Source organism: Sinocyclocheilus grahami, unplaced genomic scaffold (assembly GCF_001515645.1).
Source record: "Sinocyclocheilus grahami isolate Dianchi unplaced genomic scaffold, SAMN03320097.WGS_v1.1 scaffold1109.1, whole genome shotgun sequence".
NCBI classification, from domain to species: domain Eukaryota; kingdom Metazoa; phylum Chordata; class Actinopteri; order Cypriniformes; family Cyprinidae; genus Sinocyclocheilus; species Sinocyclocheilus grahami.
In genome coordinates this window covers 11,684-36,475 of record NW_015506288.1, presented here as the reverse complement: position 1 = coordinate 36,475, position 24,792 = coordinate 11,684, and the positions used below count along the sequence as shown (strand labels likewise).

General features: G+C 37.6%; 1 long non-coding RNA gene across 1 annotated transcript in view; it reads right to left on the bottom strand.

Annotated features, from left to right (window-relative positions):
* Positions 1-965: 965 nt before the first annotated feature.
* LOC107566885 (uncharacterized) overlaps positions 966-24,792 on the bottom strand; it is a 35,504-nt gene continuing 11,677 nt past the window's right edge. The window contains exon 2 of the long non-coding RNA XR_001606568.1: positions 966-2,208. This is a non-coding gene — a long non-coding RNA (uncharacterized lncRNA). The remainder of the gene's footprint in view (positions 2,209-24,792) is intronic.

Here is a 24,792-nt window from a genome sequence, read left to right as displayed (position 1 = left end):
CCAATGTACTGCTTTGGTGCTTAGTTTCATTCAGAAATACATCCAATTATGGAAGTAAAGTGTGATGTAAACAACATTTCTGTTATTTTCACAATATAAACGAATGTATATCATAGTAATTTTGGCCTGTGCAGTGTGCATGACATCTAGTTCACACAAATGCAAGTTGTACAAGTTGTCAAAAAAAAATACTATTTTGAGACAACAAACCTTTACCTCCAAACAGAATTGAAATTTGCTTGCTTAAGCATCCTTAATTAACAACATTAGATCAACCAAAGCTGTAGGTTTTGACCAGAACTACCCGTTCTTTCAAAACGATGGGATGGGGGAGTGTTTATTATTTTCTGTAATTCTGTTAGTGCCACAGAAATCATGCATTGTAGCATTATAAAAACACCTGCAAAAAGAGCCTATGATACAGTGATGAAAATTAATGCAAAAGTAAGTCACAGTAAGTAAATATAAGTCTACCTTCCATAATAAGGAATTACTTTAAACAGAGAGATTGCCCACACCCCAAAACATCTTACCAATGTGGTACAGCCCAATCCAGTCAGTGGCATCCACCTCCTCCTTGATATCCCAAGAGATGACCAGGTTTTGCCCTCGCCCAAGCGTAAACTGGTATGTAGAGGCAGTTAAGGAGGAACGGCTATCCGATGTCACCAGGTCGGTGTCACTGTTGGCCCGCTGCAGGCCCATCGGTTCAGGAGCTCCTCCTCTAGAGTTCCGCCCATTCCCAGAGCCACCCTGTGCTGAAAGGCTGCGGAGGTTTTCCGGGCTCAGCGTGTAACGCATGTGTGGGCTGCGCCTCCGCACCACCAGGAGATGTTCACGGGCGGTGGTGGTAGTACCGGTGGCCATGGTGACTTGGTTGGAGGGGGGGGAAGTGTGGTGTTGGGAAGGGGTAAGGTGATGAGGAGGGGGAGGGTGGGGGCGGGGACGGGGAGGGAGGACTGCCGTGGCCAGTGAGGGGCGAATGGTGGAGGTCGGGATGAGATGGAGGTAAGAAATAAGTGCCAAATGGCCAAAAAAGGGGGGAAAGGGGTTGGGATTTGGGTTCAGGACCAAGACGCACCAACAAGCCCTAGTCGGCGGAAGTTTTCTCCTTCCTTAAGTTCTCTGGAAGTGGCAGTGTCATCTAAAATGATGAGTATATATATTTGATTTCCGAAATTCCTAACAATCTTGGGTTTATGACTCAAGGTATCTTAAACACAACTAATCCAGAAGATTGAAGGTTTGCTGGGCCTCCAAAAAAAAAAAACCTTAAAGAGCATCCAATGCCAGTCAGATCTCTCAAAGGTTCATATTCAAAGTCTTTGAGGTTCGAAGTCAAGCAGGGCTTGTTTCTGGGTGCCAAGTGGCATTACAAGCCCTGTAGTGGCCTTACAAAGTGACAACAAGCCCTAGTTGGCAGAAGTTTTTTCCTTTCTTAAGTTCACTAAAAGTGGCATCTAAAATGATGAGTATATTTATATTTGACTTCTGCAATTCCTAACAATCTTGGACCTCAAGGTATCATAAACACAACTAATCCAGAAGATTGAATGCTTTCTGGGTCTCAAAAAGCATCTAATACCAGTCAGATCTCTCAAACGTTCATTTTCAAAGTCTTTGAGGAATGGTGGAAGTAATGCAGAGGTTGTGTCTAGATGCCAAGTGACCTTAAATCAAGGCTGAGATTTGGGTTGGTGAGGTTTTTTCCTTTTCCAAGTTCTGTGGAATTGGCGTTTGGCAACTGAAAAAAAAATTAAATAACCCACTTCTGAAATACCCAACAGCCTTGCGTTTAAGCCATTGAAGTATCACATAAGCATCCAAACCAGAAAAGAAAAAGAAAACAAAAGCTGCTGGACACCAGTCAGGACTCTCAAAGGTCCATATTCAGAGTCTCTGAGGGATTAAAGCATTGAAAGACAAAAATGAACTGATTATACAAACTTTCTCAGTATCATAACAGTTTCTGTCTAAATGGCCAGCTATGGACATTACTACTTCCTTTCATTTAATGCAGGCTGGATTGTTCCTGTCCATTTGTAGAAGCTGAATGGGGAATAAGAATTGGATTTGGGATGTTAAGAATCTGATCTCCGCTTTGCCTTCAGGTCCAAGAAATGGGTTGTTGAGACATGGTAGGATTCCACGCTTGAGTTTGGTCAATGGGGCAGGTAGCAGCGGACGTAGTGGGAGGACGAGTGATGCCTAAAAGAAAAAGGGAAAAATTAATGCGTTGAACAGGTAGAAATGCAGATTGTGTTTTTGAATTTATCACAATGAAGTTGAAGACAATGATTCACTGGTTTCATGTCAATATAATGATAATATTTTGTACTATCACCAAATTATAACAACTTACTCTTTTTCCATTCATGTTTTCAGAAATCTTAAAAAAAAAATGATATTAGCATTGGCCAGTGGCCACCCTGCTTTCTTGATATCAGCAGTGTATTCTAACTTGGAAAGCCTATATCGGTTAACAACAAATGAATTGCGCTGAAATAACTTCCACAACCCTACATGGGACAAGCAGTTTGGAGAATGGATGGATGGATGGATAAATTTGATCTTGGTTCATTTTCAAAATCCACAGCAATAGCAAAAGGAAATCATAATGCTTGAAAAAAAAACACACAAAATATCTTACAATACTGCCCAGGAGCATCACTGGGTAATCCTTTTGTAAACCTCTTTCTTACTAAAAAATGATATTAGCATTGGCCAGTGGCCACCCTGCTTTCTTGATATCAGCAGTGTATTCTAACTTGGAAAGCCTATATCGGTTAACAACAAATGAATTGCGCTGAAATAACTTCCACAACCCTACATGGGACAAGCAGTTTGGAGAATGGATGGATGGATGGATAAATTTGATCTTGGTTCATTTTCAAAATCATTTTCAGCAATAGCAAAAGGAAATCATAATGCTTGAAAAAAAAAACACACAAAATATCTTACAATACTGCCCAGGAGCATCACTGGGTAATCCTTTTGTAAACCTCTTTCTTACGTCAATGATTACGCTACCTTTCTCCTCCCATTTTTCCCTCCCTTTATCTCTCTCCCAGTCAGCTCTGCTTCTAAAAGCGTAGAGGCTCCTAAATTAGCTGTTTCTGCTCAAGTTGTCAGCGCAGATTTGCAAAACGGTGTGAAACACCGAGCAATGCGGCCTGCCCAGCTTACCTCAGCACGTCCTGGCCAACTATCAAACACAAGAGCCTTCTATACAACTGCCAAAATCATCCACGAGCTGTCTCACTGTATCTGTAGGCCAGTCTATAGATACTGCCCCATCCCAATACTATGTTTTGAAGTAAATACTACAGTACATGATTGTGATGATTAATCAGTACCATGTTATATGGTATATCAAAGCTATTGCATCTAATATGCCACTGCATTTTTTTTTTTTTGCAATGGGACTTTATCAGTTAGATGCTGCCTATAAATTCAGAACAAATTCAGTTTTGCTTATTTCTAAAAAATGGCAGTAAGTTTAATTTCTTAATTTTATGTTTTCAGATACACCACAAGTCATTTGCTTTTGACAGAGTGAAGCCATTGTGATAAATCACAGTGAGCTTGTTTAATATGGATCCAATTACCCAGATATAGAGAAATGGAGAAAAACAGAGACAGATGGAGCAACTAAGAAATAGAAGAGAAAGCGATGAAACTCTGGAGAGAAAGTGTGATCGAGATCAGACGGTGCAGTGGAAGTTACATAACTACAGTGGAGACAGAGCAAAAGATAGAGAGAAAATGAAAACCATACATCAGGTATGACATATGAACACAAGCAACACATTAGATCATAAACATCACACTTTAATGACATCTGTAGCCAAATACTCTTTACATGGTTAGATGTACTCTGATTGGTGCAGAGATCTTTAAAAAATAGTTTACCCAAAAATGGCATTATTCACACATCATTTACTCATGTTGTTTCAAACCCGTTTGCCAGTCTTTCTTCTGTGAAAGACAAAAGGATTTTTGAACATTCTGGATATAATCAAAGTGCATGAGGACTGGCGCTGTCAAGCTTCAAACAGAGCGAAACTGTCATTATTCAATGAAAATTTTGACACCCGCCTTTGCTCTCTCTTGAGCATTCATGATTGTTCAAGAAAGATGTTCAGTAGTGATGAGTGAACAAATAATTTTTAGTTCTTGTTAAATTATTGATTCAATCCACAAAACTGGTCACCACGATTTGTTCACAAATTGAACTGATTTGATTCTCAAGTTGCAGTGGTTGAAAGCAGTAGAAGATTTTCAGTTTTTCCTTTTTTAAGCTTGAAAGCATTAGTCGTGTTATATTGTAATTGTACAACAAACAGCATCCAACAAATTTTCATTGTTGGTGAACATTGCACACCATTCTAAATACTATAAAGAGAAAACTTAAAGTTCAGTGATACTGCAGCATGCCAAAAATAGTCACATTTCAGATGCTGTACACAATAATATATCTTGAACTGCCTTGCGGTCGAGCATATTTGTCTCATTTAATCTTTAATAAAATAAAACAATTTTTACATTCTTACACTACTGTTTACAAGGCCTGAAGTCAGTAAGATTTTTGTTTTATTATTTATTTAATTTTTATAAAAGAAATAAATAATTTAACAAGGATGCATTTAATCATTCAAATATAACAGTAAAGACAATTACAAATATTAAAATTAATTTAAAAAATGGACAAGTGAGGCTGTTGAGCAGGAGTTGAGAAGGTCCCACTGGGCGGTCTGGTGCTTATGTAACTACCATGCTGTTCACTCACTCTACCACACATCTCTGCTGCATTGTTTAAAAGTGTGACAGCAAGGAACTTTCCTGGGAAATGTCACTATCAATGAAAATGGGAAGAAGGGCAGTTGAGGGGTGACAGGTGAAGTATGTTTACCTTTCTGTGAAGCATATGCTTTTGTAGTCTTACTCTCAAGAGCTCAGGATCGCTCATGCTGTCAAAGAGAACATGCAAGCCAGTATAAATGTGCTGCAATACACATGGGCTGGATGTGGTGACATTCAAACAATGGTTAGAGACCTCAAAAATATCTCTTTTATTTAAATTATGTTTTCATGATGATAATTTGCTGAATTCACCTATTCATAAGCCAACGATGATTCACAATGATTAAATTACGAATTCACTAAAAAAGCGGCCAATTTAATGTTAAACAACATTTTCCACCCTCTATGCTTTAAAGGCATAGTTCACCCAAAAATGAAAATTCTGTCATCACTGTATGAGTTTCTTTGTTCTGCTGAACACAAAAGAAGATATTTTAAAGACTGTTGGTAACCAAACAGTTGACGGTAGCCATTGACTTCCACTATATTTTTTTGCTACAGAAGTTAATGGCTACCATCAACTGTTTGGTTACCAGCATTCTTCAAAATATCTTATTTTGTGTTCAACATTTGAAAGGAATTCATACAGGTTTGGAACAACTTAAGGGTGTGTAAATGATGACAGAATTAAAATTTTTAATATAGATACAGATTACATTCACCACATTTTTTAAGACGTCACACTAACTCACTTGCGAGGTGCTGTGCTCACCGACACCATCAGACATTTCAAGTTTTTTTTTCTGTCTTCACCTTTTTTACAGCTAAAATTAGCCCTTGTCACAGTTATGCAAAACTTCCAATGAAACTTTTCATCATTACTTCAACAGCTCATCTGTACGCCACTGTAAAAGCAAATCCTCAGAGGAGCAACTGCTCTATTTTACAACAGCAACAGCAGACAGTGGAAAGCATTGTAACATGTAGCTCATGCTCGTTCCAATGACATGTTAAATATAAATGAATCAAATTAGCTGGGTGTTGGTTAGTTAAACCTTAAAGAATCCAAATATTTGAACTTCATGGTTCTGGAAAGCTGGTGTAAACAACATTTCAGGTCTTGTCCACATTGACCAAAAACTGCCCAATTAGATGTCCCAATGACTAGCATCTTAAACACGATCTGAATGTGTTTTACTGCCGGTTTGAAAAGCCCAGTCTCACCCCCCCCTCCCCCACCCTTTCTGATCTGCACTTCACACATTCACCTACCCCTCCTGCAACCCCCTCCCTCCCTCACCCACCATTCAACCTGTGCTTAAGGTCTGTGCAGAAGACTAAGAAAACTTCAGGCCTAGACAGTGTCTACAAATTTGTCTAAAAGTCTGCACTGACCAACTGGCCTTCATACAGATCTTCAATAGATCACTGGAGCTGTGTGATGTTCCCTGCTGCTTCAAACGCTCCACTATCATTCTGGTCCCCAAAAAAAAACCAAAGCACGGGACTTAATGATTACAGACCTGTCGCTCTCACGTCTGTGGTCATGAAGTCATTTGAAAGACTGGTCCTGGCCTACCTGAAGGACGTCACTGGACCCTTGCTGGATCCTCTTCAGTTTGCCTACAGAGCAAACAGGTATGTGGATGATGCAGTCAACATGGGACTGCATTAAATCCTGCAACACCTCGACAGACCTGGGAATTTATGCAATGATCTTATTTATGGACTTCAGTTCAGCCTTCAATACCATCATGCCTGATCTTCTCTCAGCCAAACTGACCCAGCTCTCCGTACCCACCTCCATCTGTCAGTGGATTACCAGCTTCCTGACAGACAGGCAGCAGCTAGTGAGGCTGGGGAAACTCACATCCAGGACCCCTCGCAATCAGCACTGGTGCCCCTCAGGGTTGCGTTCTCTCCCCACTGCTCTTCTCCCTGCACACAAATGACTGCACTTCTAAAAACCCCCCTGTCAAGCTCCTGAAGTTTGCAGACGATATTACAGTCATCGGCCTCATCCAGGACGGTGAGGAGTCTGCTTACAGAGAAGAGGCTGAGCAGCTGACTGTCTGATGCAGTCTTATCAACCTGGAGCTCAACACGCTCAAAACAGCGGAGATGATAGTGTGGACTCCAGGAGAAAACCCCCTGCTCTCCCCCACTCACCATCATGAACAGCACTGTGGCTGCAGTAGAGTCATTCAAGTTCCTGGGCACCACCATCTCTCAGGACCTGACGTGGGACACTCACATCGACTCTATTGTAAAAAAAAGGCCCAGCAGAGGCTGTATTTCTTTCACCAGATAAGGAAGTTCAACCTGCCACAGGAGCTGCTCACACAGTTCTGCTTGGCCATCATTGAGTCTGTCCTGTGTTCATCTATGACTGTTTGGTTTGGTTCAGCTACCAAATCAGACATCAGGAGACTACAATGAACATTCAGAGCTGCTGGGAGGATTATTGGTGCCCTCCTACCTAACCTCCAAGAACTTTACACATCTAGAGTGCGGAAAAGGGCTGGTAAAATCACTCTGGACCCCTCACACCCAGCACACTTCCTCTTTGAACTGTTGCCCTCTAGCCGGCGCTACAGAACACTGTGCACCAAAACAGCCAGACACAAGAACAACTTTTCCCCCCAGGCCATACTCAACCTAAACAATACATAATACATCTTGGGACTGTACATCTGTAAATAACATATCAAACTTAACTTATCAAAACTTTTCATCTGTAAATAGCACATATGCACAAATCACATTTCTGTCTACTGATATTTTTCTCTATATTTTATTACTATATTGTTATTATTATTATTATTTTTAATTGATTGTCTATTCTCTTTATTATTAGTGTTTTATTACCTTATGTACTGTATGTCTGCACTATGTCTGTACTTTCTGTACTGGAAACTCCTGACACCAAGACGAATTCATTTTGTGTGTGTAAACACACTTGGCAATAAAGCTCTTTCTGTTTCTGATTCTGATTAAACACACAACAAAATATGAAATCGATGAAACCACAATAACACATATAAGCAAAGTGGTAGCTGATTGAAACAGTGCAGCAGTCTCTGAAAAGCAGTGGCAAATACTGTCACCGATAATATCAAAATATATATCAAAGTATGAACTTTAAAATTCCAACAAATACTTTATTCTCAAAACGGCCATTGCAGCCCATTAGTGATGTGTAACACTACATAATTTCAAAATCAACTTCACTCATAAATAAAAATAAAGGTTCTTTATTGGTTCCATGAAGATCTTTTAGCTTGTCAGTTCAAATCCGATTTTTTTGTGCATATCCAAATGGAATCCGATCATATTTAACAAGTCTGATTGGCAAAAAATCACATGAAATTCGATTTTTTTACAAATTAGTTTCAAGCCATATTCAAATCAAATTTCTGGAAATCCATTTCATTCTGACTGCTCAGATCAAATTTTGCATAACTTTTTTGCCTATGTCACTTTCTCACGCCATGTAAAACATCAGACGTTGTTTGCAGAAAACATGCTGAATGTCTTTGCAGATACAAGGTTGTGTTGTTGCGGAGTAAAAGTCAGGCTGAAAATGACAATACAGAGCTGGTCTACACAGTGTTCATCTATGACTGTTTGGTTTGGTTCAGCTACCAAATCAGACATCAGGAGACTACAATGAACATTCAGAGCTGCTGGGAGGATTATTGGTGCCCTCCTACCTAACCTCCAAGAACTTTACACATCTAGAGTGCGGAAAAGGGCTGGTAAAATCACTCTGGACCCCTCACACCCAGCACACTTCCTCTTTGAACTGTTGCCCTCTAGCCGGCGCTACAGAACACTGTGCACCAAAACAGCCAGACACAAGAACAACTTTTCCCCCCAGGCCATACTCAACCTAAACAATACATAATACATCTTGGGACTGTACATCTGTAAATAACATATCAAACTTAACTTATCAAAACTTTTCATCTGTAAATAGCACATATGCACAAATCACATTTCTGTCTACTGATATTTTTCTCTATATTTTATTACTATATTGTTATTATTATTATTATTTTTAATTGATTGTCTATTCTCTTTATTATTAGTGTTTTATTACCTTATGTACTGTATGTCTGCACTATGTCTGTACTTTCTGTACTGGAAACTCCTGACACCAAGACGAATTCATTTTGTGTGTGTAAACACACTTGGCAATAAAGCTCTTTCTGTTTCTGATTCTGATTAAACACACAACAAAATATGAAATCGATGAAACCACAATAACACATATAAGCAAAGTGGTAGCTGATTGAAACAGTGCAGCAGTCTCTGAAAAGCAGTGGCAAATACTGTCACCGATAATATCAAAATATATATCAAAGTATGAACTTTAAAATTCCAACAAATACTTTATTCTCAAAACGGCCATTGCAGCCCATTAGTGATGTGTAACACTACATAATTTCAAAATCAACTTCACTCATAAATAAAAATAAAGGTTCTTTATTGGTTCCATGAAGATCTTTTAGCTTGTCAGTTCAAATCCGATTTTTTGTGCATATCCAAATGGAATCCGATCATATTTAACAAGTCTGATTGGCAAAAAATCACATGAAATTCGATTTTTTTACAAATTAGTTTCAAGCCATATTCAAATCAAATTTCTGGAAATCCATTTCATTCTGACTGCTCACATCAAATTTTGCATAACTTTTTTGCCTATGTCACTTTCTCACGCCATGTAAAACGTCAGACGTTGTTTGCAGAAAACATGCTGAATGTCTTTGCAGATACAAGGTTGTGTTGTTGCGGAGTAAAAGTCAGGCTGAAAATGACAATACAGAGCTGGTCTACACGGGTCATCGGCCCTCAATCAAATTGGATTTTTATGCCCTTCGCATTAATATGTTTGGGCATCTCTTCTTTATTGCATCACTGCAAAACCCCCTTTTGGAACCTTTATTTTTAAAAGCGCATTTAATTGGTGGGTTGGCTGAAAGTCTAGTTGACTATTGGTTATACTGTAAGTTCTGAATAAGTAGGCTGGTTTCAGGTTGACCTGACTCAGATCATGTGTATTTCTTAGAGACCATTTAATTAAGAACCTTGCTTTCGAAACAGCTAAATGATACTGCAAATCATTCATACAGAATGCTGTGGTTATGTCACACTTTGGTGCACTCAAAACACACAAAGATGATGAAGGTAAAATTATCTTTAATATTCCACACAGAAGGTAAATCCACAAGACGAAGTCTTAGCACATCGGGGTGGAAGAGAGTCGGATTTCGTAACCCAAAAGTTGCGGGTTCGAGTCTCATACTGGCAGGAATTGGTGGGGGGAGTGAATGTACAGCACTCTCTCCCACCTTCAATACCCCGACTGAGGTGCCCTTGAGCAAGGCACCGAACCCCCAACTGCTCCCCGGGTGCCGCAGCAAAAAAAGGCTGCCCACTGCTCCGGGTGTGTGTGTGCACTTTGGATAGGATAAATGCAGAGCACTAATGCCGAGTATGTGCCTGGCCGGAGGGGGGAGTACGATCACTGACTTTTAGTTTGTTTTCTTTCCTCCTATTTCCCTTGACCTAGTTTTCCCTTGTGTCTGATTAGTTCATTCTGTTCACCAGTGTCTAGCTAATTCTTTTTTTGTCTGTGTATTTAAGTTCCTGTATGTTCAGTTAGTGTTTGTCGGATCTCGTCTATGTTTTCACGTGTGACAGTGACGTGACATGTGGCCAAGTATGGTGACCCATACTCGGAATTAGTGCTCTGCATTTATCCCATCCAAAGTGCACACACACAGCAGTCCATGATAGTGACAGTACTCCCCCCTCCGGCCAGGCGCGACTTTGCGCCATAACAAAAACAAAGGAGGGATGGAGGGGACTTAGGAGGAGGACAAAGGGGTGGAGTTGGGATGGTAACAGGGGATGGCGAAGGGTTGGCAGGAAGGCAGGCAGATGACCAGGGTGGTGATGACGGAGGGAGGAGCCACGGAGGAATCAGGAGGAACCATGGTGGATCAGATGGAGGGAGGAGCCAGGATGGAGACAGGAGGAGCCAGGGTGGATCAGACGGAGGGAGGAGCCAGGATGGATACAGGAGGAGCCAGGGTGGATCAGACGGAGGGAGGAGCTAGTATGGAGACAGGAGGAGCCAGAACGGATCAGACGGAGGGAGGAGCCAGTATGGAGACAGGAGAAGCCAGAGCTGATCAGATGGAGGGAGGAGCCAGGCAGGAGACAGGATGAGCCAGGGCTTATCAGATGGAGGGTGGAGCCAAGATGGAGACAGGAGGGACTTAGAGCTGGAGGAGCCAGGCGGGACCCAGACCGCAGCCAACATGACAGCGGAGGCGGTGGTGAGGACTGATGAAGAGGTGGTGAGAGAGGGAGGCTGGGAGGGAGTTTTGAGCAGTCCGGGGGTTCAGGGATAGTGTGTGCTGCCCACACACACCAGATGGCCACTCCCAGCACTGGGAGCACCAGAGATAAGGGAACGACCTCCATGGTCGAGACAGGACAGACAGACTGTTCAGGGCAGATAGTCAGTTCAGGGTAGACAAACAGTTCAGGCATGACCTCCATGGTTGTGATGGGGCAGACAGACTGTTCAGGGTAGATAGACAGTTCTGACAGTTCAGGGCAGACAAACAGTTCATAAACGGCCTCCATGGCCATATCAGGACAGGCAGAGAGTTCAGAAGACAGGAGAGGAGGTATCCTCTGAGGAGTCCTGCCTCAGTTTACCCTCAGTGACGGTACAGTGGGCGGGGCTTTCCTCCATGCCCTCGCTCTCCACTGTACAATCCTCTGTGGCGGGCATTGTTGCCGGCTCACGCACCTGGTCAGGCATTCCATGAGGCTCTGGCTCTGGGGCGATCCTCAGCTCTGTCGCTCCATTAGGTGATGGCTCGTCGGTCGCGGTGGGCTCTAGCTTTCCGTCTGCAGCTAACTCTGGCTGTTGCTCCACGCAACGGGGTGGTATTTGGCTGGGCTCTGGTTCTGGAGTGGGGCTGGTGAGTTCCTCATCAGCGTGGCAGACAGTGAACTGGGATCCGTTTCTCACCAGTACCCACTCCACAAAGGCGGCGAAATTCTCCCGAGGACCATCTTCGGACGACAGTGCTCTGCAAGCGGTGTTGAGGCTCGTGTTGTAGAATGCAATCGTCCGGGTAGCTGGTGTAATGAGCTACTTCCAGGAAGAGTCTTGTATGGTCCTCGAGAGTACACTCCCCCTGCTCCAGCAAGAGGAGGAGGAATTCAGGACGGTGGGTCATAACAGGAAAAGAAAACTTTCAAAAACAAAACATGGGGACACACGCCACTTAACTTTTTGTTTGGTCGGATCTTCTTGTCACACTCCAGTGCACTCAAAACACTCACGAAGATGATGAAGGTAAAGTTATCTTTAATATTCCACAGAGAAGGTAAATCCATAAGAGGAAGTCTTAGTACACGTGAAAACATAGACGAGATCCGACAAACACTAACTGAACAGACAGGAACTTAAATACACAGACAAACAAAGAATTAACTAGACACAGGTGAACAGAATGAACTAAACAGTCACAAGGGAAAACTAGGTTAAGGGAAACATGAGAAAAGAAAAGAAACTAAAAGTCCATGATAGTGACAGGTTATTACACATTTAACTATTTTACACTGGCATGGGATATTAAAGACAACTCTCAAAATAGGATGATCAATATAACAGTGGAAGGAATCCTCTAATATTGAAATTCATAGATGTATTTTATTGTATTTAATGCCATACAAAAGACAAGACACCACATGTGAATAGGGTAAACATTAACAAAATAGATATCACCATACTTTCATCAGTTGATTAATCACAAAACTTAAAAATAACTGTTCTGTATTACAAGTTTTCCTAAATGTTGTTTAAATATGCAAGTTATGCATTATCTAATTTGATATGCACTAATCCATACATTTCCAAAACAGATATGTGAACATTGGATAAAGCCAGGTTCAAAATTTGTTTCATTTTGTGGATATATTAGAGTTTTTACAGAGGGGATTTTGCATCTTTCTTTTTATCACTCCATAAATCAGAAAATACTGTCACCTGCCTGAGAACAAATAATCACCACATTTTAGGAATAAAGTGTTATATAAACCAGGCAAATTATATATGAACTGGGGGTGTGCGATAATGAAAACAAATTATATCTCGATATTCTCTGGAATTTTGTTGATAACGATAATTAGACAATTAGACAATATTTTTTATTGTGTTATTGTGCTGGTACCTTGGCAGGTTTAGGACTGCCGCGGACAGCTGACTCCCAAAGTTTTTGATATTCTTCATATTCTGTGCGCTGGTTTGTTTGCATCATTAATAGAAATTAACATTTCCAGTACGTTTAAATTCATTCTTACCTTTATAAGGCATTTTTTATAACCTAACCTAATTAATTGTATGCATCATCTTTTATGTCAAATTCTTAAATTTAATCAATAAATAAAAAAAATAATACATTATAAGGCTACCAATTAAATGAAATTGTTATCAACAAAATTTGTTTTTGCAATACAGAGATGGCACAGAATCGGCATCTGAGGTGGCATTTTACACAGACTGTTTAATGCAGGACATGAATGCATTTAACCTGCAGTTACAAATGCAATAAGTAATGTTTTGATGTTTTAAATGATTTGGATGAAAAAAGAGAAAATATACTTTAACCCTTATATAAATATACTATAACCCGTTTTACCCTTATCTTGAATCAGTAGCTCGCTCAGTAGTCTAACCTACATCTCATAGTGTATGCGTGAAGTGGAGAGTTCTGGCTCCATGCAGGAGAAAACATCAATTAGTCTCAGATTGCTATGAGAGCATCACAGTAGGTGTTGGTAGCAGGTGAAACTAAATAGGATCAAGAGGAGTTTCACACTACCAGAGGAGCTGACAGGAAGTGTTAGATATCTCATTTATTATTCTCCTCTGATGTGAGTGCTTTATGTGATGGTCAGCAGGATATCTTCACACCAGAGTGCTCCATACTGAGATGGTTGGGATACAATCAAAAGGTTGAAGTTTTAAGAAAAACTAGGTCAGTAATTTTCTTGATGTCCCCCACCACCAGAACTACTGTACACAGAGCAGGACTTTGAATCTATTTAAAAGCATACCACATTAACGAAGTCCCTGGATTTGCCTTAAACACGTCAGTCTGTCAACAAAAAAAACAAGCAGTGTCGCTACAAATATTAAAGCTGTTTGATTACATTTCTCCTTTCATCATGAGGTAATAGCACCACTATTTTTTCAATTATGTAACAAAACACTACAAATGCTACAATGCTGACATCTTCCTATTGCCTAATCTAGTTTATATTGGTATCTGTTTTTGAAAAGCTGTGTATTTTTAACAAAACACATTGTTTAATACTATTTTTAACATTTATTATTTATAGAAACTATGAAGTAGCTTCAATAACTTTATATGTATCTTATAGCATAAAAAGCTACTTTCTGTAAGGGATTATTTCCATCTAGTTACTTTTTTGTAGAGTAGTAACAAACAGAATTTGGGTGGCCATCTAAGAAACACCAACAGGTAGCAATTGAATGCAACAGTTTCTGGCCATGTTTTTCCGCTTTCTTGATTCCAGAATTATTTTCCCATTTATTTTTCCCCATAGGATTCTTAAAAGAATGTCTTTGCTTAAGAGTTAACCAAACCAACCAACTACAACGTGAATCACAACATTAGCAAAAAACTTGAAATTGTACAAAAAGACAAAGGTACAGAGAATGTGTACTTAAGGGCTTTAATGAGGAAAAGAAGTACAATGCTATGAAGCACTGCGAATGACATTATATTTTGAGTTGGGTTTTTTTGTGTGCAAAATATGCATAGTTACCTAGTTTTTCACCAGGAATTTAGCTGTTAAACCACTATTTAAAAAATCAATCAATCAATCAATCTTTTTGATTTTTAAAATCTAATAAAATCAAATAAAATTAATCAAAAATCTTTTTAGGGAAAATAAATGATTGTTTTTTTTTTCTGTCAACTGACAACTGCAATCTATTTTCAAGTCATGCAAGTATAGGACAAGCCGAAACGTCTGTTATTTATTTTTATCTCCTGTTTAAATAAATAGAATTTTAGAGTACAGACCTTGAGTAACGTTTGCTAGGTGGATTCAGAAAAGCATCCGGCCCAAGTCTCTATGATATACTGGAAACTATATGACCATATAAGATATATGGATCCCTCCATCAATTTAAGTTTTGTTGTTCGCAAGGTCTATTGTTTTGTGGTCTGAAGCCCTGCTGGACTAATCCAGATTTGACTCAAAATCAACCTACAAATCACTCTCAATCACTGAGAGTAGAGATATTAGACAAAAATGTCAACTACCAAGCCATTAAGGAATTGTGGGAATGATGACTAGAACAGATCGTTCTCTCTATAAATTCAGTATGAGGTAAAGCCTTTCAAACAGAGGACAATTAAGTTTTTTGTCCAGCAACACAAGTGACAGAGACCATTGACAATGCAACTATAATAAGCAGAAACACGCAGTTTTCGTAAAAATGTATCTTTAAATGCAAATGAGCTGCTGTTCCCCACCCCCTTTCCAGAGTAGGGCTGTGCCTTCACAGCTCGTACCTCAAATACTCTGCCAAAAAACATATGTTTGGTTTTGCTTATCATGTATATGTATACTAAGTTCTCTTTCATGTCTTATTGCGTTTAAACTGTCAAATACACACACGGTTATGTTAAAAACACGTTACAAAAACAGTCAGTTATATCTGTGAAGGTAAACAGCTGGGAAAGAAATTGCATGTTTATATTAGATAGTATATATTAGATAGATGCAGTACATATACTGCTGTCTATGCTGTTAATATGACCCAATATAAATAAAAACAGGAAATCCCTCACTGCTCTTGACCAAATAACTGATATAGCTTTAATAAGAAGTAATTTCTAACTTGAATGCTGCTTTTAAATGCTCTAGCGTGAAGATAAACATGGCGGATTGTGTGCGGCTCACTCTGCTAATACGGCGGTGTCAGTCAGCGGCTGTAGGCGGGGCCTGAGCAATGTGACATCACACGGCTAAGAAAATCAAAACAGCATGTCTAATGAGACTGATTTGGTTTAATAGGGATTAAAAAATAAGGAGTTGGTGGATTTTTATCATTCTATCATTATTACAAATGCTATTATTCAGGGAGCTATCAATAAACTTGTTGAAAGCTAACAATATTGCATACTTGTGTTGTGTCACGAATCCGGTCTATAAACTTCCGTTCACTCATCACTAGAGGTCACCCGCTCTCCACATGGACTCTCACACTACTCACACAGACTGTTACACATCACCCTGGACTACATTTCCCATGCTCCATTGCACTAATCACAAGCTCACCTGAAACCAATCACACACAGCTGCTACCAATAACACACACTATATAAATCAGTCTCACACCACCATTCAACGGCGAGTATTGTTTAGTGCATATCTCTTATAGCGATAGCTACTTTACGGAGCCATTCCAAGTTTCTTAATCTAGTATAGCCTTGTTCTTAGTCTGTTCACCCGTGTCTTTATCCTTGCCTGTTATCTCGTTTTGTCTGATCTCTGCCTGCCCTGAAGTTTATAGCCTTTTTTGGAATTACCCTTTGCCTTGCTGTTTCGGACTGTGTTTGCACCTTGCCTGGACTCTAGCTCGTCTTGTGGATTCCCCGTTTGCCTCGCCCTCGGATTACGTTTGCCGGAGATCGACCACTCCCATTTACTGGACTGTGTCCATTTGTGTCTTGCCCTCAATATACCCGTTTGCCATTGTTTGACCCATGCCTGTTATGACCACGTCTCTGTCTAATAAAAGCCTGCAGATGGATCCGCACGTCTCGTTCGCCCAGTTACATGTTGCACCGATCTATTTCAGAATGCAACAACATGAAATCAAGTTTGAGTATGGTGTGTTTAAGTCCTCCCCTGTATTTACAATATGGGAAATCGTAATTACGATGTCAGGTGCGCTCAAGTCACTTTGGCTAATCAGCAGTTTAATTAATCAGCAAAAATTTGAACTCTACTTGTATAAAATGATCGATTAAAAAATGTGCATCGGGTGTGTTTTTGCTTTTTTATGTTTTTATTGTTTACAAAGGTGCTATAAATTTATGTTATATATTCCATCATAATTGTACAATATTTTGTGTCATATTTTGTACATGCAACTTAGCTAGTTTTATTGTAAATGAAAAAAAAATACTTTCAACAAATTTACCGTCAACATAGACACTACGTGCCACATATTCCTGCAATGGGCTTAAATGAAGGTTCGGAACTTCCAACTCATAACAACATCGTGTAGTTAATGCACATTCAAATCAAATACCATGTTTCTGACATGACTTGAATGCACCATTAAAATTCAAATTTTTCTGTAGAGTACGTTTTGGGCCTACAAGCCTATAATGCATAATACAAATGAGAATTAGAAATGTTGCCTTTGTGACTAATTGAAAAAAAAAGTTGAAGTTTAAGTACTAAAATTACTAAAACTGAAACAACAAAAAATAATGACAAATTAAAATGATTAAAACTTAGACTAAAATTAAAATGATAAAATTGAAAATATAAAAATTAAAGCTATAAGTTAACAGTATATAAATAATACTAAAATAACACTAACAATGTTGTGGGTGGTTGCTAGGTGGTTTCAGAAGAGTCTCTGGCCCAGAAGAGTCTTTATGATATTCAGGAAACTAGATGATCATATAAATATATGGATCCCTCCATCAATGCAAGATATGTTATTCGCAAGGTGAAAGTCCATTGTTTTGTGGTCTGTCATTTTAGACTTGAATGCACCATTAGAATTCACATTCTTCAGGCAAGTATGTTTTGGGCCTACTAACCTACAATGCATAATTTAATCCATAAAATGCAGAAATAAAACCTTTCGAAGGCCAAACAAGCAAAGAAATAATTGAATATGCAACCATAAACCTTACCCCTCCATCCGTCCAGTTAGTACGGTCCATACAACTTTAACTACTGGTTACTGGACCGCGCCAACATGCCTAAAGTAATGGGGGAGGGCAATATCAGCTCTGCCCGCAGCCTTCAGCAGGTCTGTCTGTGGCGCCGACGCCTGTGACTGTTACTCTGCCAGGAACGGTCAGCTCACCAAAGATGCATTAGCTAATGATCTTACATCCTGTCCCCTCCTAGACGCACTTCCTCCCGAAGCCGTTCAGGCAGCGGATGACTGACTCAGCGCTCCCGGTCTGAGGCAGCACACCTAAATCCTGTCTAATGCCTCCACTGAGAGACCTTACCTATGAACCTCAGACCACTCAGGCTAAACGCTGGCCTGTTGGGACGACACATGCACCACGCTAACTAGACTATTTGGGTAATTGAACATTTCAGAAGCCTATAGCCTATAGAAGCCATTTCAGGTATAGTATCTAAAAGATCATCAATATGCAGTCTTCATTGTGTGTATATCTGTTTTACTTTCCTTCAAAAAAATTAGGCAGGATCAGGAAATGACTATATAAACAAATGCCGTGAGTCATTTCAGAAAAGAAATTCTACCAAAAATTTGTCCACCAAAACATCATAGATAATTTGTCAATGTTATTATAAATTATTTTAAAAATAAATAAAATGTAATTTAAAAAGCAACTTTTAATTATAAAAAATTAAGTTAAATTTTTGAAACAATTTAATTTTTGAAAATGTAATTAAATTAATTAAATGATTACATTAACCAGGGGAACATGATTAGAAAAATAAGTGCGCCAAATTGTATTGAATGTGCACTTGAAATGCACAAGCATATTTTGTTTGTACAAGCATAACTGTACTTGCAGATAATATAATATTAATAAAATTAAAGGCCATTAATTAAAAAAATTAATGTTTTGCTTTAAAGTAGTTTAAATCACTATTTTATTAATCTTGCCATGCTTTAAAAAGTACACTTATTTTGATGTGTTGAAGAACATACTTAAGTATTGATAACTTTAACTGCTGGTTACTGGACCGCGCCAACATGCCTAAAGTAATGGGGGAGGGCAATATCAGCTCTGCCCGCAGCCTTCAGCAGGTCTGTCTGTGGCGCCGACGCCTGTGACTGTTACTCTGCCAGGAACGGTCAGCTCACCAAAGATGCATTAGCTAATGATCTTACATCCTGTCCCCTCCTAGACGCACTTCCTCCCGAAGCCGTTCAGGCAGCGGATGACTGACTCAGCGCTCCCGGTCTGAGGCAGCACACCTAAATCCTGTCTAATGCCTCCACTGAGAGACCTTACCTATGAACCTCAGACCACTCAGGCTAAACGCTGGCCTGTTGGGACGACACATGCACCACGCTAACTAGACTATTTGGGTAATTGAACATTTCAGAAGCCTTCAATTTAAACTTTATGGTATAGTATCTAAAAGATCATCAATATGCAGTCTTCATTGTGTGTATATCTGTTTTACTTTCCTTCAAAAAAATTAGGCAGGATCAGGAAATGACTATATAAACAAATGCCGTGAGTCATTTCAGAAAAGAAATTCTACCAAAAATTTGTCCACCAAAACATCATAGATAATTTGTCAATGTTATTATAAATTATTTTAAAAATAAATAAAATGTAATTTAAAAAGCAACTTTTAATTATAAAAAATTAAGTTAAATTTTTGAAACAATTTAATTTTTGAAAATGTAATTAAATTAATTAAATGATTACATTAACCAGGGGAACATGATTAGAAAAATAAGTGCGCCAAATTGTATTGAATGTGCACTTGAAATGCACAAGCATATTTTGTTTGTACAAGCATAACTGTACTTGCAGATAATATAATATTAATAAAATTAAAGGCCATTAATTAAAAAAATTAATGTTTTGCTTTAAAGTAGTTTAAATCACTATTTTATTAATCTTGCCATGCTTTAAAAAGTACACTTATTTTGATGTGTTGAAGAACATACTTAAGTATTGATTATAATTTTAACTATAATAATATGATGATTACTATAACTATATTGATTTTAACGATATGACATTTAAAGTTATTCAATATTAATTATACAAAATTGCAACTTCAGTACAAAATTGTAAATACAAATTTAAATACATGACATAAAAGTTTCAATAGAAATTACATTAAATAAATGCCACATTTAGCAGTACACTTTAATCATATTTCAAAGACAATATAAGTAATTATGAAATTACATATGAAAGATGTACTTAAGTTCACCTGATTGCATTTAATATAAATTGAAACACATTTTCATTTAAATAATATGCAATTAACATTACATTTCAGTTTGCTTATATATTACAGTACAGCTTAAATACACCAAAGAATAAAAATAATTTTTCAAAAACAAGTGTCCAAACTGACTAAAATAAAAGTCACGTTACCGATAAAATTCAATTTAATTCAAGTTTATTTGTATAGCACTTTTAACGATACAAATCGTTGCTAAAACAGTGTCGATAAAACAGCAATGAGAGCTATCATTATATAGTTAATAAACTAAACCTAGCTTAAAACTACACAGCAAAACAGATAGCAATGCTTTATCGTCACATTTCCTGCCTGTATTTACATTTCTCAGGTCAAGTGTAGATTAACTCAAGTTTTAGGAGCAAACATTCCCTCAAACCAGACCAGCCCCCACACCTCGTATCATTTCACTGTTTATTTATACAGCGTTGAGGGTGTATATTTATTTATAGATGAGCCAGCATATCCCGGCCACTCAGATGCAAAAGCACTGACCCATATCTGAGACGGGTTTCTGCATGCCAGCTGGCGTTCACAGTCAAACAATAGGCTAATGTAGCATGTCAACATGCTTCCTGGTATTAATGTTCGTTTATTAATGCATACTGTTATGAGTCACAATACTGCCTGTTTAGCATGACAGAATGGACATAACTCATCTGTAAGATTTTTACCGATTTCTATATGCTGCTACAACAAAATCTGAGAAACTGCGAATTAGAATAGCGGGTACACAATATAAATATACAAATGAGATCTCTTTAATATCTCAGTTACATGGTTATTACAGTTAATTAAAACTAAAACCATAAAAGACATTTCAGTTATTCAAAATAATAAACTTGAACTGAAATCAAATCAAATAACCTTAAACTTATTTAAACTAAACTAACTTCCACACACTTTCTCAGTGATGTAAACAAGACTTCCACCCAGCCAAAATTAAACAGACAAACACGCATTTTACTCACAAATCATTGCACACACCAGTGTTTATTATAACTGAGATAATGTTATAGTTTTTAATAAGATTTTAAAGTCCTTTTAATTTTGTTTTTTATTTAAATTTTTGTTGACATGTTTGTAAATTTGTTGCATGTGTCAATTTTATTAAGCTTGTTTTTCGAAAATTTCATAAATTTTTATTTCAGTTTTAGTTAATTTAGTGAATTAAGTTAAACTAAATAAAATTGAGAAATGTTACCTTTATTGGCAACTAGCTGTAATGAAATAAATGTATGTGTTTTTTATATATACAATTTCATTTCAGTTAAAGGAGTAGTTCACTTTTAGAATGAAAATTCTGTTATCATTTACTCACCCCCCACTTGTTTGTTTTTCCTACTATGGAAGTCAATGGTGCTCATCAACTGTTCGGATCCCAACATTTTTCAAAATATCTTCATTTGTGTTCAACAGAAGAAAAAAACTCATACAGGTTTGGAACAAGTGGGGGGTGAGTAAATGATGACAGAATTTTCATTCTGAAAGTGAACTACTCCTTTAACGTTTATTTTATTTAAAGTAATGAAAATGTATTGTTATGGTTTTAGTTTTAGTTAACTATAATAACCAATTGTACAAGTTGATGTGTCAAGTGATTTGTACACAAAAAAAAGAAAACATCTGTTCACGTCTTTAGAACAAACAGGACTACTGAAGAAATAATATAGTTTAGAGAAAGCAACTCTTCGAGAGACCGAAGAACTCTGTCATTAGTACTGAATGAAAAATTCTTTAAAAAAACATCCAGCTATCGTTTGTAGTCTCATTATTCATGGCTAAAAGGAGCAACAAGTGGTTCACAGCAGGGTGTTCATTAAGGTTTATGGGTTAGTGACAGGTTCACAGCTTCAGGCAGTATTCCACTATGTTTACAGCACTTAAAATCAAGAAAACCTAAAGCGCTTTTCACCTCAGACAATCAAAAACATTTAACATATGCTTGAACACCGGCTACATATACTGCATAAAAACTATTTTAATACTACACTTAAAAAATGATACGCAATATGAAAAATGCTCAGTGATTACACGCAGATTATGAATTATGCATATTCACTTTTTTTTTTAAATCTTATTTTAACTGTTATTATTTTATACTCTATGGCCTATTTTTACCTTCTTAAATTAAATATACCAGATATTTGTTTCAAAGCAGAATAAATCATCTCATGAGGCAACTGGCACATCTGACAATCTCAAACTCATCACAGGAAAGGCTTTTTTCCTCTTATTGTCTTTATGACTGAGAGATTTGTTCTCACCAGGAGAAACAAGATAAATCATCAGACAATATAAGCAAAATCTTGCATGTAAATCTGAGTTTTTAACCAAACAAAACAACAAATTTTTTACGCTTTTAATAAAAGTGTTTTATACTCACAGAGGCATTTGCATTTATTTGATTAAAAATACAGTTAAAAATTGTAATACTGTGAAATATTAGTACAATGTAGAAATGTCTTTAACATCACTTTTGATCAATTTAATGCACCTTTCTTTAAAAAATAAATAAATACATAAAATAAAATCTTACGGACCTCAAACTTTTGAACGGTAGTATTTATCAGTACTAAAAGCCAATAAATAAAGCACTATAAATGTGACACAGCAGCACCTGATTAGATGTCACACATGGATTCTGTGAGCTAATAAGGCCAAGTCAGGTCACACTAATGAAACTCATGCAGGCTTAGTTGGTTTCACCTTACATGACTTTGACAAAACACTTGACAAAGAGACGATAGACAGAATGATGGAATTAAAATGATGGGAAGTTGTAATACCTTCATCACATAGTTTGACCAAGGCCTTTCAGCAACTCTTAATAACGGTTCCTGATTGTAAAATGTTTTATCAGTGCATGCTATTGCAAATAAAAAAAATTGTCTTTCATCAAAACATCCTATAAAACAACCTTCCTTTTCCACTCACTGAGGCCTTTTTTATTATCATGCATTTTCACTTATAAATTCAACATATTACAGAAGTAAAATGGCATGTGAATGATTTTACATGTTGACTTTATCCAAAGAGTTTCATCAACTGTAACTTTAAAATAGTTGAGTTAGTTCAGCTTATTTATATAGCATAATAAAACAACAGTCGCTGACCATGTGCTGTACAAAAATTGTAAAACCAAAATAAAAAACACCAATCAAAACAATAAAACGTCATGCAAAGACATACATACAGAGTACATACAGAGGAAAAACAAGCTCAGGATGACTCACATATTATAAGCCTTCTCTAAAAGGTGGGTTTTAAGTTTTACTTTAAACAGAGATTCTGTAGAGATTATCCTAATAGATAAAGGTAGGCTATTCCACAAACTAGCGCCGACTATGGCAAAAGCCTGGTCTCCCTTTCTTTTTATCCATGATCTGGGAACCTTCAGCAGTTTCTGATTTGATGACCTTAAACATCAAGCAGATATGTTAACAGTCACAAGTTCAGATAAATAAGAAGGTGCCAGCCAGTGGCATTTCAGACCTTATAGGCTAAACAAAGAGTAAAATCTTAAACTCTATTCTAAAATAGAATAGCAACGCAGAGATAGAAAGACGGCGGTAATGTGCTCATATTTATGTGTACCAGTAAGAAGTGCCAGTAGCAGCTGCATTTTGGACTGTTTGCAAGCGGTTCATATAGGAATGACCAATACCTATATAGACTGAATTGCTGTAGTCTAGACGAGAAAATATAAATGCATGTATTACTCTCTCGATGGGTTTAAAGCATGGGTTAAAAAGTTTTTAACTTTTGGCCAGTAGTCTCAGCTGGGGGAAAAAAACACGATTTGACTACTGTAGCACTTGCGTCCTCCAATGCAAATAATATTTCTAGACTCGAAAGGAGTGGGGAGGAAGATATAAAACTTATACAGGAGACCAGAGGTTGAATATAAAAATAATACTTTACTATAACATGGCAAACACAAACCAATTGTTTGGATCAATAAATAAGACACAAGATAAGTAAAACACTCTTTCCCTTTTTTTTCTTCTTTTTTTTCTAAATTAGCAGTATTTTAATTTAGCAAATCCACCCAGGCTGGATGATTAGTTTAGTTAGTTAAAAATAATTAGGATTAAATCAATTATTTTTTTCTGTATTAACCCTTTTTTCTTCACAGGTGAAAGAACAACTTTGTTGTACTCAAGGCAAAGCAAACACAATCACATTACAACACAGAACAATAAAATATTAATCAATATGAATAATTTGATACCACAACTCAGTTTAAATTCACTTTGAGGTGTATGATACTTTTCAGTTCATGCAATAAATGTAATAAAGTTCAGTTTGTGAGAAATAAATTTCAGTTTGTGTGTATAAAGTTCAGTTCATTTGTAATAAAATTCAGTTCCTTTGTAATAAAGTTCAGTTCGTGTGTAATGGAAAAAAAATAGATCAAATTCAGTTCAGGGAAACCCAGAAAAAGTAGGAAAAAGATTGTACCCGATCTATTTCAAATAAAGCAATCACTCCTAACGCTCTGTCAGTTGGTTATCAGGAAACGCAACAGGTCCTCTCGCTGATGAAGAGATTAAATTCACAATAGGGGTTGGCTCGCAATCTTAGTTCTCTTGTTATGCACGTCTTCTCCATGCACTCACACAAATATCACAGAAGAATCTTTGTCCAACGTCAAACTTTTTAACTGGAACATAAAACCAGACCTGCACAACAGGC